The sequence below is a fragment of the Procambarus clarkii genome, chromosome 93 (assembly GCF_040958095.1).
Source record: "Procambarus clarkii isolate CNS0578487 chromosome 93, FALCON_Pclarkii_2.0, whole genome shotgun sequence".
NCBI lineage: Eukaryota > Metazoa > Arthropoda > Malacostraca > Decapoda > Cambaridae > Procambarus > Procambarus clarkii.
In genome coordinates, this window is record NC_091242.1 from 4,117,075 (window position 1) to 4,133,932 (window position 16,858).

General features: G+C 36.6%; 1 pseudogene; it reads right to left on the reverse strand.

Annotated features, from left to right (window-relative positions):
* Nucleotides 1-561: 561 nt before the first annotated feature.
* The window catches only part of LOC138359780 (CARD- and ANK-domain containing inflammasome adapter protein-like), a 29,770-nt pseudogene continuing 13,473 nt past the window's right edge, over nucleotides 562-16,858 (reverse strand).

A 16,858-nucleotide genomic window follows, 5' to 3' on the forward strand; every position in this document is an offset into this window, starting at 1 on the left:
GCTACATAAATATGAGGTCATAGCTTTAACCTTGCCAAGGCATCTTCTTCCAGAGAACAGTAATTAATCTGCGGCACAGCTTGCTTGCCGACTCTACTGAAGAAAAATCAGTGCTCAAATTCAAAGTAACACTCGGAACAGATCACATAAACTGTGGGCCCTTTACAAGCCATAAACTTGATTCCTCCATGGTCACTTGTAAATAAATCCAACATTATATGTAATGAAATGCCCCCGTCTGGCAGGTTTTCCTGGTGGCTTCCTAAAGTTCAGGTAACCTCAGTGGCTTCTTCTTCAGGTAACCTCAGTGGCTTCCTGTTCAGGTAACCTCGGTGGGGAGCCCTTCCAGAAAAAAATATGCATTTTGCTTGTGGATCTGTTTTGCTCCTCACAGTTTATATACATTAAAGGAAGTGTTGTGCATTCTTAGTACAGTACTAACTTTGGAGGTCCATTCAAATCTGAGACGTAACACTGAGATGAAGGAGCAATTTGGAATACTAGTGAAGTTAAAATAAAGTGGCAGCTCTCAGAAATGTGGTGAAATTATAAATAAAATAGCATACAGGATGGGATTTTAATGAAGACAGAGATTAAACAAAAAGGTATAACCGGTCCTGAGAAAATATTGCCATTCTAACTCATGTACAGTAATGAAGCTTCGGTATGAGGATATCGAGAAAAATATTGATTTGCAGTGAAACCACAAAACATCAGGAAATTATGTTGGGGTTGATCATAGAAGTACTGTATTGGCCATGAAGATTAGTGAAGAAGATCATCTATATGTTTTAGACACAAAACAATAGACCTTAGAAGTTATAATCCATCAGTCATAGAAAGCTGCTCAGCAAGTAGAAACTGTGGTTAAAAAAAAAAATCTTATCAATAATCAAAGGAAACTTAGACTTGAAGGGAAAGAAAGTGATTATTTAATTATACAAATCCCTGGTATGCCGCCATCCAGACTATTGTATCCTTGTATGAAGACCTGACCTTCAAAAAAGATCAGTGGATTGATAATCAATATGCATTTTCTTTACCTGCTAATTAACCATTGTATCATACTATTTTGAACATTTTTTAATATATTATTTTCTTATCTTATCAGTATTATTATATCTGTTTTGGAAAAGTTCAATGTAGATCGACAAAAAAATTCCGGAACTAAGTCAGCTTTCATACCAGGATAGGTTAAGGAACTTAGGACTAACAACATTAGAATTCAGACACACCAGGGCTAACTGCAAAACACCTTTAAAATACAGTACTGAACAAACTGGAAGATATTCATCCACAGCAATGTTTTAAAAGGTCAAATGTAATTCAAACAAAGGGCAACAGTTTCAAGTTCCACAAGCCACAATGTAGGTCAGAAGACAGGAGCTACTTTTCATCCACAGGATAATAGACCCTTGGAGTCACTTTCCTGCTGAAGCTATGAAGGCCAAGATGGTACTCAAGTTCAAATTTTGGCTGAAAAAATCCTCGGGAATAATACGGAGCTCTTTGACAAGCCACAGTCTTCCTGTCCCTGCTGAGGCTGCTAAAACATGATGGCCTTCAGATAAATTAAGACTAATTACTTTAGTCAACTAACCAAAGTTTTTGAGCCACCACTTAAACAGTGTTTTGATATATTAATTTTAATGCTTTTAACCAGTTGATAGCATAATTTTGATTTGGCGTAGAAGAAAGGTTTAGATGTCCCAGGAAATTATTAAATTGAGATTTAGAATTGGTACAATAAGCAGTCTGGTGCATAATTACAATGTAAAATGGATTCTTAGAGAAAGTGTTTCTCTGATTGTTAAGAGATACAGACAAATAGTTTGTTATAAATCTGATATTACTGAAGCCAAATTGATGGTCAGCTTGAGGATAACCCTTCCCAGGATGCAACCCCACAATAAACTGACTAACTCCTGGGTCCCTATTTACTGCTAGATGAACAGTTACATGAGTTGACAGGAAATGTGCCCCGCCATTTCTGTCCTGTTCAGGAATCAAACCTGGAACTCCCGACTGTGAATTGAAAGTGAAATCAACTGTCCTTACCAAGACTCTGGCAAGGGATAAATGACAAGAGGTGCGAGATAGTGTTGTGCATAAGATCAGGAGTTAAGGTTAAAGCCTACCAATTGCCAGGATCATTAAGGCTGTAATCTACCTTGCCGTTAACCTGTAAGTATACTTATAAAACTAATAAAGCTAAGCACTGAAGTAAACTTTCAGTGTAAACACACTTAATGGCATACCTTGTGGCATATACTGTATATATATAATCTGTTGCACACAATGCTAAGTACCGTACTGTATATTTAAAATTTAATTTTACCGCTGCTAAATTCAAATACAGATTAAACAGATTTTATTGATTTATTTAATTTACATCTTAAAATTGTGTACAATATATTTTAACTAAATATGTGTGATTTGCACTTTTAAACAGTACTACTGTACAGAACCAGTTAACAATACAGATGTCATATCTTTTAAGGGATCGTTTCTGGGTTGGTCGTCAGTAGCTCTTTGGTGCATTACGTCTCTGAGGTAACAGCCGATACACCGGGAGGCTACTGAGGCCATCCAGAAAAGGACATTTCATTATATCCAATGCTTGATTTTTCTTTATAAAATATAAACCTTTTTTATTTAACAGGAAAGCAGACATGTTCTTATTTAGCATAAGAGCATAAATTTATCTGATATTTTATTGCACCTTGAGCCTCAGCAGCAAAACAAAGAAGTTCACAATAATGAGAACTGTCTAAGTATACTAGCAATCTTGTAAACTTTACATTCCATATACATTGTGCATATTTGCACATGGGAACCAGGCAGCATTAGCAGAGAACTGCTAACTATAAAGCGTACATAGCCTGCACAGTTAAACCCAACTCTCAAGCAAGGCTAATCCTTATCTGCAAGGCTCCTCTCCATAAAAGTAAGATATGGCATAAAAGGATATTAATTTTTTTACTGGTGTTTAAAACTGGATAATATAATTCATGGGTAAGCATACACTTTTATCATCAGCTGCATGCAAATATCAATTTCATAATACTGTAATTGAATTCTGTTAAATTATAACTTTGTTAGAGCACTACAGATGGTGGCACACAGGTAAATTCAAATAAATTCTACATAATGTGACAGAGCCGCTGACTTCCCTTTTGATCTTTCACTGGATGTCCAACTGGGTGTGGAAGTGGCCAGTGAAAGTTACTACCTGGTGCTGTGGGAAAGTGAGCAGGGTATGGCCATCCATGCCCGCTCATGTCATGCTGGTAGGCATGGGAACTGGCAAAGGGTGATGCATATGGTGGCCCCATGTAACCCATATATGGCTGGTGATGGTGATGGTGGTTGTGAGAATGGGCATTATATTGGTGGTTTTGGAAACGCTCCCTTCGTAAGTTGTCGAGGTGGCTCCTCAAGATTTCTCGATCCCAAGGGTCTGGCTGTGGCATCTTGTAGATCTGAAGACAAGTAAAGCATTTTTTTAAGAACTGATAATTAATGTGATTGTAATGCAAAACCATAAGGGTATTAGTGTATATACAATGAAACCTTGGTTTACGAATGCCCTGGATTACGAGTTTCTTGCTATATGAAGTAAATTTCTTCAAAATTTGACTTGGTGTATAAAGTTTGCCTTGGAATGCGAGTCGTCTGTTAATACTTGTATGGGTCAGCACGTGGTTCTGCTGGGCGTGGGGTGAGGCACGCTCAGTTTACCAGTGTATCCCGCCTAGTGATGACCGTGCTTATTTTCATAAACGTCGTCAACATGTCAAACTGTTCCTCTAGATTATGTTTGATTCCCTTTATACCAGTACACAAGTGGTGTACCTCAGAAATATTTATAAAAATTCTTAACATTATAGAACTGGCATGAAGATCTCATATGCTATTTCCTATATTCCATAACCTATTATATACAGGAATTTCTTAATGTCTCTAATGTCTTACCTTATTTCTCAAGTTGTCCATGAGTGTGAATAAAGCTGGGCTCCCACGGGCATCTCTGAAGTCCAGAGGCTCTCGCCCATTCTGTCAGGAGGAAGCATGATGGAAGATAAAGGAGACAGTGCATTCAAGAAGAAAGAATGCTGGAGACTCAATACTGAATGATATAGAATGTTGAAAAGAGACAAATGTTTGGAGAGATAAAATGTTGAGGGAGAAGAGACACCGCTGGAGGAGACAAAACATAAAAGAAAAGAAAATGTTGAAGAACATTGTATAAAATAGAATGTTGCAGGATATAGAATATAAGAAGAGAATGTTAGAGGAGACATTGTTGAAGAAAACAGTATGCAAAGAATGTAGAGTATTGTGCAAAGAAAGACAAACAACACACCACTGCATTCAAACAAAATTGTTTGGGTTAGGTACTGTATATAGTAGAACAATGTAATTACTGTACTGTATATAAAGTGAAGATTTCAAGAAAAATATTTTCCCAAATTATTTTCAAATGTTTATTTGGGTCTTCCAAGGCCAATGACTGACATTTCCCATTCTGCAATCCACAGCAGCCCACTAATTCCACATTAATCAATTTATGTGTTTCTTTACACAGGTGGATATAGGAGTAGATGACTTCTGACTCCTGTTAACAGACTGAGAACTTTTTACCTTTCCAAAGGTCATGATAAGCCTTACTCACTAGTTTTTCCTGGAACATGACCTGCTAATCGGTTAGAAACTAGGTTTTCAATTCCTGATGGTTGAACAGAGGTAAAAAGTTAGGGATTGGCACCCAGATAATTCTCCCTGGCCAGGACTCAAACCCAGACCAAAGTATTCACGAGGCACAGGGTGAACCTGTTGCCACTGCACTATGGACTAACTCTAGGTGAACAGATGCATCAGATGTAAGGAACCATGCCACAATGTCTCGCCATGTGTGGGAATTGAACTCGGGTTTAACCAGTTGTGAGCTGACTGTGTTAACCATGAAGTCCCTGTGGCGTAATGGTAAGACACTCGACCTGGCGTTTCGCAAGCGTTTTGGCCTGGGTTCGTATCCTGGCCGGGGAGGATTTACTGCACGCCAATCCTTAACTGTAGCATGTTTACCCAACAGTGAAATGGGTACTTGGTTGTTAAACGATTTGGCAGGTCGTATTCCGAGGAATATTAGGATTAAGGACTTGCCCGAAACGCTTTGCCTGCTATTAGCTGTACAAGAATGTAAGAACTCTTGTAGGTGTACATATAATAATAATAATAATAAACAAAAAAATAATAATAATAAAAAGCACTACATACCATATCCAGCGTGTGCTCAGAAGAGCCTAAGTCGAGCAGCGCAGCAACAATGGCTCCACCGTCAGGCAGACCAAAAGCATAGTGTAGGGGTGTTCTTCTCCATTGGTCCCTCACATCATCTGGACAAAATCTGTATGATAAAGAAAGCTGAACAAAATAAACATAGGTGATGGGTGCTACAGTAAAATTCTTAAGGCTTGGAAGCTATACAGTATTACTGTATTTATTTATCAATCTCATATTACTGTACTCTGGTCTACACGAAGAAATGTTTAACCTGTAATTACTGGAAAAATGCTGAAATGAATATAAAAATGACTAAACATATATGCCATTTCTTGCTATTTTAGATTAAATAATTGCACCAAATATCAAAGACAAATTAAGGTGGCATTTACTAAATTTTCACAAATAAAATATTAGAATATATCAATAAATTCTTTTGCATAAAATGGAATGTGTAAACCCTTTAATACATGCCAATGTTTAAAGCTGAATTGAAAGGGAAAAGATCAAATATCAAACACAAATTAATGAAATACTCATTTAATACTGTTTAGTACTTTATAGCCCATTCCTGTGGTAGAGCAGGGGATGGGGGGTGATTGCAGTACTAAGGTGCATCGGTGACACTTTACACCACTGTGCTCCAGCTTATGGAACAGTAATATTATGGCCAATATAAACATGACAATTACCTTACTTTGTTTCCTGAAAAATATCTAGTTGGTTTAATTTTCACTAAGTCTAACATCCTAATACTCTACCCCTCCTTCTATATTATCACCCTCCAGACACTCATACTACATAGCACACACGTGTTTACGTCAACACTCCATCACAAAGCACACCCCGCACTAACCTTGGCGTGACATGATTGTTGTGGGCTGCAGGTCGGTCCTGAGGAGCCCTTAGGATAAGGTTGACAATCTGTCCCCGCCCATGGAGCACTGCCCAATGGAGGAGAGGCATCCCATCACCCTAAAAACAAAGTACATATATGTAAATAATCTGTACAGTATTATATTTCTATTTTTCAGTGAGGATACATTAAATATCATGTAGTACGTATTTATACATCTGACTCAGCAAATTGAATACACATCCCATTTTTTTTCCTTATAATTAATACAATTTGTGTTTGCTGTTATTTTGAATATTAAATACTATATAATTACTGTTATGTAGTGATCACTAAAGCTACATAATCTAAAATATAGAAGTCCATGCGTTTCATTATTAAATATCACTTTAGAAAACTGTACAGTGTATATTATTTACTAAACTTTTTTAATAATTTGCAAACTGTACATGTTGACCAAACCACACACTAGAAGATGAAAAGACGACCACTTTTCTATCCATCCTGGACCATTATCAAGTTGGTCCATGACGAACCGAAAAGTCGTCGTCTTTTCATCTTCTGGTGTGTGGTTTGGTCAACATTCTTGAGCCATGTTTTTGTGACTCATCATCTGCAAACTGTATATGTTATCTTACATCAATTATAGTATTAAGTATTACCACCACAAACTTAAAACTTAAAACACACTCATTATCTTAAGTTATGTCTGAAACACTGCAGATAATTAGTGACTTTATAAAATATACAAATACTGTACCTACTAAGTAAGCACTGTAGTCTGATCCTCTGTATTTTTCATTTATAAAATATTCTTATTTATTTGTTAACCAATCCACACACTAGAAAATGAAGGGACGACGACGTTTCAGTCCGTCCTGGACCATTCTCAAGTCTTCTTATTTATTTATTTACATATATATACAAGAAGGTACTTTGGGTTTGTGAGGATACATAGCATGGTGTTTACATTCTTATAAAGCCACTAGTACGCACAGCGTTTCAGGCAGGTCCTTAATATAACAGATAATTTTAAGTAGGTAAATTCTAGCAAAATTTATAAAATGTTAGGTACATTGCAAGAAAAAAAAAGAGAGAGATTAGTAGGTATATTAAAACATATCGATAGCTCTGATTGATAACATTGACAGCTTGATTGATAATTTAACAAAGATTAATAGGCACAATACAGCATATTGATAGCACATATAAGACAACAGCAATGATCACAATGGTAAAGTTGTTTGGCTTAGGTACATAAATATTGGGGGATTAAGTAGCAGTAGATACAGTGCAAGTTTAAAGCACAAGGTACGAAACTATGAAGATGAAATTAGATACTTTTTGTTTTTGTTTTTAAATGAGGCAAAAGTTAGACATCTTTTCAATACATGAGGGAGTAAATTCCATAGACTAGTCCCTTTATTTGCATAGAGTGTTTACACAGATTAAGTTTGACTCTGGGGATACCAAAGATATATTTATTTCTGGTGTGGTGATAATCGGTCCTATTACATCTGTTCAGGGAGAGTTTCAGAGCAAGATTTGCATTTAAGAACAGGGTTTTGTAAATGTAATTGTAATCTGTAATGTAAATATAATTTGTAAATGTAATTCTTTTTGAAATTAAAAGTAAATGTTATGTGGAAGGAAACATAATTGAGCAGCAATAACGATTGTGTAAACATTTTTGGATTAAAAAGCTTGCTTCAGTAAACTCCAATGATATTAACTCTTGAGTATTATTTTATCTTCTTTCTCTCCCTATGTATAACTTTAAACTGCTTAGTTTTCACTCTTTTCACAACCATCCTCAATCTTAACCCCCTTTCATAACTCATTGTTCATTCCTTTCACAACTCATTCTTTATCCCTTTCACAATTCCCCTCAATCTTTACCTCTTCCTCAACTTACTTCCAGCCTACCCTGCCAAAGGAGGTCCACCAAATAGAAGATGTCACTCTCAAAGTAGAGGAGCTGCTGGGCTCTTGCCGTCTCCCCATCCTTTACGGCTTGGAACATTTGCTGCAGAACTCCCTGTAAAAGAAAGTCGATTATGTCTTTTATAAAAAGACATAATTACAACCTAATTACACTATGTAATTACAACTGTAATCAGACCCCAGATTACGTCTGAGGTCTGATTACGACCTTTTATAAAAATTAATAATTCATTATGTTGGGAGATAGGCAGCCAAAGAATATATACTGTATGTACTGCTAGGTGAACAGAGGCACCAAGTGAAAGGAAACAGTGCCTAAACATCTCTGGTCAGGATTTGAACCCCAAGCTCCTTTCGTTATGACCCGATTGCACCAATCGCTGCACTACAAAACCCTATATAATATGCACAGTAGTGTAAAACCGAGTTGTGATCCACCAGTCTCTGGTGGATCAGCATAGTACCTGGGCATCTTGATGCTGGATCAGCATAGTACTTGGAAGTCATGCTGGTGTATCAGCATAGTACCTGAGAGTTATGCTGGTGGATCAGCATAGTACTTGAGAGTTTTGCTAGCCAATCAGCATAGTATTTGGAATTTTTGCTAGTAGACCAGCACAATACTTGCAAGACTTGCTGATGGATTAGCATAGTACTTGGGAATCATGATGGTGGATCAGAATTGTATTTGGGAATTCTGCTGTGGATCAGCATAGTACCTGAGAGATTTGCTGGTGAATCAGCATAGTACCTGGGAGGTTTGCTGGTGAATCAGCATAGTACCTGGGAGGTTTGTTGGTGGATCGGCATAATACCTGGGAGATTTGCTGGTTGATCAGCATAGTACCTGGGAGGTTTGCTGGTGAATCAGCATAGTACCTGGGAGGTTTGCTGGTGGATCAGCATAGTACCTGGGAGGTTTGCTGGTGAATCAACATAATACCTGAGTTTTGCTGGTGGATCAGCTACACATCAAGTTCAATGTCTTGAAAAAATACCTATCAAACTTTATAAAAAGCTCTAGTCAAATTTATATACTGTAATGAAAAAAGAGAATGTCTCAAAAGTACTTTAACATTTTTTTGTGCCATAATTTTACCTGACACCTCCTATATTCTTGAAGAAATAGTCCAATATCCTGTTCAAGACTATCTTGTGCTTCTGCCACAATTTCTAAGTGACCAAACCCTCGTAGGGCCAAGAGGTCACGTCGTCTTGGGTAGAGGTCTGGTCGCGTTAGCCACAGAGCAACATAGTGGTCCATGAGCTGGACCAGGTCTTGGCGTTTATTCTTTAGGGCCACATCTACCACAGTTAAGCCTTCGGGGTCACGTTCACAGAGTAATGATGGACCACCTAGAAAGGAGTGGTTTGATAATAACAGGTTCATATTTAATGTGGAAAGTTCAAATAACTATACAGAATTCCAATATTAATAATAAATGGAAGAATGCTTCCTTTGTTCACGAGTCAAATTACTTGTAATAAAGATAAGCTTCATTACATTTTAACAAACAGGAAACTGGAGTGTATGTAGGCACTGTATATTCTTCAATAGTGATTCACCTGCTGATCTCACTCTTTGAATTTCAATATAAATATTCTATATTTATAAATACTACCATAACTGATGTTTACTTGACATACAGTATAATTTTAGTTAATTTGGGAATATCTATTTCAAAGATGTAAATGGTTAAACTATAAAGAAAGCAGAACTTCAAGTAAGTAAACATACTGAATTTCACTGACCAACTTCAATGATTGCTTCAATAGCACCAATATGAACACCATTCTCTACAGCTTGCCTAAGCACGTTTTTTCCTCGGTTCCAGACTCGCTCCAACAACCGTGCCTCCCTGGATGCTGCAGCAGGGAGCAGATTCTTCACCACCTCGGGTTCCATCCACGATTCGAGGGCTGTGAAGATCACAGGAACATCCACCTGACATATAAGAACATATATGAAAATACAAAACATAGCTGGAGACCATGACAACAATTAACACCACATATGAGAAGCAATACAACGTACCACTTATGCCAATATTTTATTTGGCTATATATTATATAGCAATATTTTATTTGGCTATATTTGGCCAGCAATATTTTATTTGGCTATACTTAAACAACAGTTTCTTTGGATACACATGCACTAGTGATTCACCTGAAATTACCCCAGGGCCACTATCTCTAGTAGCCTTGATGGAAACAGGAAGCCAGTGGCTTGTCAAAGTTCTTCTATTTGTCCTGAAGAATTTTTCAGTTAAATTTTGAACTGAAGTACATTTAGCTTCAGTGGTTAAGAGATTCCATGGATTTATTACCCTACTGGTTAAAAAGCATTTCATGTTTTCTATCCTACATTGTAATTTTAAGATGAAACAGTTACCCCTTGTGTGAGCTGCAATAGACCTTTTAACAGGAGTAGTTTGGATTAACATATGATGTGTCGAAGAGATTAGACGTGTTGTGTCTGGTTTTGTAGTGTTTTTAGTCATGAAACCCTCAAACTTTCTAGATGTGATGGATGACTTAATTTTGCGATGATTTTTGTAGTTCTGAGTTTAACTTTTCTAATGCATTAATTTCCTCCGAAGATGAAGTCTCCATGCTGGGATAAAGTAGTCCAGATCACGGGCACACAGAGTACAGCTGAATGATTGGTTTTTTGAATCACAGCTTCTACTCACACCTGATACCATTCTTCCTCTAGCAATAAATAGACACCTGCAAGTTAGGCAGATATTGTGGATTGCATACAAATAAATGACAAATGGTAATGCAAATGTCAGGGCAAATGGAAGGACCTTTGACAAGTCGCCAGCATAATGTCCTCATCAGGGCCACTAGTATTAGTGGCCCTCAGGTAAATTCAGGTAAATAAATGTCAGTCACTGGCCTAGGGAGACCTTGATCAGCTTAACAGACTTTCCATCTCAACAATGAGTAACCAAGTGCTGTTTATTACAGAATCAAGCTTGACTCTACAATTGGGACAAAAAATGCATGTCACAGTTACCATATTGAGAACATTACCTTTCTACTGATAAAATACAAAGAAAGATAAACCTTTCTATGACACTCCAATTGTTGAAAGCAGATTATATCACTAGGAAAAGTTCAAGACATAGTAATAGGAATTGTCACAGAAATAGGTCAAATTACCTACCATGATAAGCTCAGGATGTGTAGGCAAAGACAGGCGAACCTAATCATTACTATCCTTTTATATAATGGTTGTTATATTGAATGCATATTTTATTGCATTATACATTGAAATTATCCTCAAATTATGCTACCATGTACCTGTTTATAACCCTTAAATTCTACTTTAATGTACCTACTAATCTTTGTCAAATTTTCTTATAATGTACCTGTTAAAATTTTTTAATTTTGCTAGAAATTACCTACTTAAAATTATCTGTTAGATTAGGGACCTGCCTGAACGCAATTCATGCTAGTAGCTTTACAAATGTACAAACATCAATGCTATGTTCTCTCATAAACCCAATGTACCTTCTTGTATATAAATAAATAAATAGGTAAATGAATAAAAACTGTAATGTTGCCAAACTCTTTTACAAAGTTACAGTTTAAAATACTCCTAGAAAAACTAATCAGGAACCAGTCTCCGTGGTGTAGTGGTATGACACTCGCCTGGTGTTTTGCGAGCGCTTTGTCATGGGTTTGTATCCTGCCGAGGAGGATTTACTGGGCACAAATCTTTAACTGTAGCCTCTGTTTAACTCAACAGTAAAATGGGTACTTGGTTGTAACAATGATTCTTTGTAGGGGTCGTATTCCAGGGACCTGCCTGAAACGCTATGCGTACTAGTGGCTGTACAAGATGTAACAACACTTGTATATATCTCAAAAAGAAAAAAAAAGAAAAAAGAAAAAAAAAAGGTGGGTCCCTTCACAAGCAATGTTCTTTTGTATTTACAAAGGCTACAAGACACACACTTGTTATTAAGTGGATTCAGATAGAAATCAGAATATCACACAATGACTGATCTCCATTTTAAAACTAACCATAGAGTCGTCAAGCATTTGAGTGTACAAGGATGCTCCATGATGCCTCAACTCCCTGATGAGCTCATGTTGTCCACCACGATGAGAAAGAATAATAATGGTGCCCCTCGCTCACTGAGCTTTCGAATATCAATGTTGATCTTCTTCCTGGTGGGGGACTCCAAAAGCTCTTTCACAGCCACTACATTCCCTGCCAGAGAATGGTGGACTAGACACTGAAATGGAAACACGCATAAGAATACTAAAAAGGTATTTAACTGAAAAGAACTCATGCTTAGTTTTCCTTACATGACTTTAATATATACATTATGTCATGAAATAGAATCGGACAATATTTGGTAATTTTTTATTGTGAATTTTAATCCCTCATTTACTATCCCATCAATTAACATATAATAAAAACAAAATATTAATTATGTCAGCACTTTTAGTTCATGTCTATTTTTTCATGTTCTGTGTATATGAAGTAACACCAAAACTAAGGACTCTGTAGGACCCCTAAAAGATGCGACTAACCAAGTTATATTGCATGATAAAAGGGCAGCAAACACCCAAAATGAATACTTTTACATCAGAGTTCACATTAAAAAGATTGAATGACATTCTATCACTCACACAATGTTTGAAGGAGGTGAAGAGAATGAATTAAGGGATATACCCAAAACAAGCGACACAATCAGAAAGAGCATTGACAAACAAAAAAACTCAAAAGCCCCAGGTGTGGATGGAATTCAATCCAATGTTGTAAAGAAATAGGCAGATGCCCTATGAATACCAATGAAACTCCTTTTCAGAAAATCTCTGGACCAGGGGGATAGTTTCCCCCTAGATTGGAAATATGCAAATGTTACCCTTATTTTCAAAAAGGCAGAAAGAGCTTGGCAAAAACTACTGTCTGATCAGCTTGACATCACACATATCTGCAAGCTCATGGACAGAATCCAAAGGGAAGGAATCATCCAACATCTCCCAGAAAACAATCTTGTAAAATCAATGCAACATGGATTTGTTAAAAATAGATCATGCCTTACAAACCTGCTCACATGTCTGGAAACGGTAACCGCTATTCGGACAAAGGACTTCCAGTAGATGTAGCTTACATGAACTTTGCTACAGCTTTTGACAGGGTACCACATGAAAGATTGGCAAGGAAATTACAGGCACATGGAATAAATGGGAGAATACTGAAATGGATAAAACAATGGTTAAAACAAAGAAAACAAAGGATCGTGCTAAATGGGAATGAATCTGACTGGGGAAACGTGGTAAGTGGGGTACCACAGGGGTCCATTTTGGTGCCAACCCTTTTTCATATACATCAATGACATTGATGAGAATATTACAACCACATCATCAAATTTGCAGATGACACTTGGATCTATGGTAAAGTAGGAAGTGAAAATGATATTGACTTTACAAAGAATAAACATGAACTCCACAAGGTCAGAAGACTGGCAAATGCTTTTTAATGTCGATAAATACAAGACCTTGCATGTGGGGCATAACAATCCACATCACAATTATCAAATTAACAGCACTACCTTACAACAGATTGATTAAGAAAAGGGTCTTGGAGTCAGAATCAATCATTCACTAAATGCTGCACAACAAGTTGGAGCAGCAGTAAAAAAGCTAACCAAACCATGGGAATAATCAAGCATACCTTTATCTTTAAGGAACAGATGATATGTAGTCATTCAATTGTATAAGTCTCTGGTGTTCCCCAACCTGGATTACTGCATCCAGGCATGGAGACCTTATCTTCAGAAAGACATAGCTGCTCCGGAGAAGGTGCAACATTGGGCAACAAAAATCATTCTAGATCTAAATCATCTCATGTATCAAGAACAGTTGAGGGCCACAGGGCAAACAACACTACAAACCAGGCATGACTGGGCAGATCTCATCAAAACATTTAAAATATTGAATAATTTGGAGGATGTTGATCCGGACAATTTCTTCAAAAGGTAAGATGTAACACTAACGAGGAGCAACGGTTTCAAGCTCAACGAGCCACAATGTAGGACTGAGAACAAAGATGCTTTTTCACCCATAGGGTTATAAACACATGGAACTGCCTACCCCCAAAGCTGTAAATGGCAAAACTCTGCTGGGTTTTAAAATACAGCAGGAAGAGATCATCTGGGTAAATGGGGGGACCTTTGACAAGCCCATTTTTCAATCCTGTTCTTCCTGTCCTCATCAAGGCCACTAGTATTAGTGGCCCTCAGGCAAAAAAAAAAATCAGGTAAATGTCTATTTTTTCACAAAATATAATTGTCAATTTATTTCTATTTCTCTACTCGATTTAGGTATTGTTTCTGATCTCATATAGGTTTTAGTTACTGTACTGTACCCCACTGAGTTTCTGTATTTTTACCTTGTTTTCACATTAAGCCTTAAACAATCTGTGTATTAGTGGCTTTAGGCATTTAGGCCTTACCTAAGAATCAAAGTTATTGTATCCTATGTATGTATGTATGAATATATATACTATTGTCTAAATTAAGTATTATTATTATGCTTTGAATCAATTGCATTAGTGTGATAACGGAAAGTTATGCATGTTCGAAACCAAGGTACATGTTGTGAGACAAATAAAGTTTTGTATTCTTTTTAAATCCTACCTGGATAAGATGACCAAACCACACACCATAAGATGAAGTAACGACAATATTTTGGTCTGTCCTGGACCATTATCAAGCCAACGACATTTCAGTTTATCCTGGACTATTATCAAGTCAATTGATTATCACATACGACTTGAAAATGGTCCAGGATGTATGGAAACATCGTTGTTTCTTCGTCTTCTTGTGTGTGGTTTGGTCATTGTACCCTACCTAGATAAAAATAAATTCATGAGTCTTTCCAAACACAGACACATTCCATATATAAATATACTGTACCTTACCTTGAGGTTACCTTGAGGTGCTTCCGGGCTTAGCGTCCCGCGGCCCGGTTGTCGACCAGGCCTCCTGGTTGCCGGACTGATCAACCAGGCTGTTGGACGCGGCTGCTCGCAGCCTGACATATGGCCTATATATATAGCCTATATTCTGTATATAGCATACAGTAATTCCATACTGTAATTCCAAATCTGTCCGTAGGGAACTACTGTACTCAGCTTCAGAGTAATTCAGACATCATAAGATACATGCTAATTTATTACAACAATAAAATGTCTGAAGTGCAGTAATATAATTTTATATAATATGTAGTAATATAATATGTAGTAATATAATTTGTTTTTTTTGTTTTACAAATCATGCTGTTTTAATGTAATTTTCTGTAATAATTTGTAATTGTATTTGTGCTGTTTTTTCAACAATGTTCCCCCCTCTTTTACCTCTATTTTTATTTGTACTCAACGCATTTTTTCTTTTTACCATTAGTTTTAAGCTTTAGTCAGTAGTGTTTTTTCCTGCCCGAAACGCTTTGCGTAATAGTGGCTTAGGCATTGTATGTACTAGCTCTTATCTATAAAGCCAACTAACTTTGTAAAATCTCTTATGTAAGTACCTTTGCCTAAATAAAAATTATTATAAAAATTATTATTATTATTATTATTATAAATATTTATAATTCATTGTGTCGGGGAACAGAAAGCCAGAGTATATTCATACATGTTAGGCTTTTATCGAGGTCCCCTTCCCCACCTAAGGCCGAAATACTGACCCTGCCCAGGATGCAACCCCACAACAAGCTGACTAACTCCTGAGTACTGTACCTACTCACTGCTAGGTGAACAGAGACATTAAGTGAAAGGAAATGTGCTCAACCATTTCTGTCCCGCCCGGGATTCAAATCTGGAATTTTCGATTGTGCGTCGAGAACGAACCCGACTGTACTACCAGGACCCGTTATATAATAATAATAATAATAATAATAATAATAATAATAATAATAATAATAATAATATTAATAACAATATAATAATAATAATAATATAATAATAATTTTATTCATGTGTGTATAAAGAACACATACTGTATAAAGAAATAAGATAATCCTTGGCAATAATCTGCAAGCTTTACTGTTACCCTTGCACTCACCATGGAGGGCTTTATGCTCAGGAGGAGGGAAATGATGGCTTCATTACCAGTGCTAATGGCTAGCTCTCTTAAGGTCATTCCTCCTCGGATAAGGTCAACACGGCACCACGAATTCACCAACTGGCGCACCTGTTAATTAAAGCCATGTAATACAAGTAAAATATTTATTTATCTTAAAATAATACTTGAGATTGCAATATATATAAAGATCTTAAAAGTTATTATAAAGCTATTGAAGGACTTGAAAATCATGTAAAGACTTTTAAGGTCAATGTATCTTAATACACTAAATTTTAATAGCACACTTAATTTTATGAATGTACATAAACAATATTTATTTAAGTCTAAAATTAGAGAAAAGGACATCTCCAAGTTATAATTTGGAAACCCACTCCTCCTCCTTCAAAATAAATAAATAAATAACAATTGGCTCATACAAGACAGGGATAATGAGTTAGATCTTGCTTCCAGTATAGTATTTAGGTACAAATACACATAACTACTACATTTATAAATTAAATGTTATATAAAAAAAATGGATTATATTACTTTGCTGATGTTTTCTGAAGCTACAGCTCTCCAAAGACCAGGCCAGTAGAACCTGAAGACGCGTTGCACTGCCACAGCCGGACCACACTCTGGTTTTCCTCGGGTCCAGATCAGTCCAGTCATCATTTTCGTCATC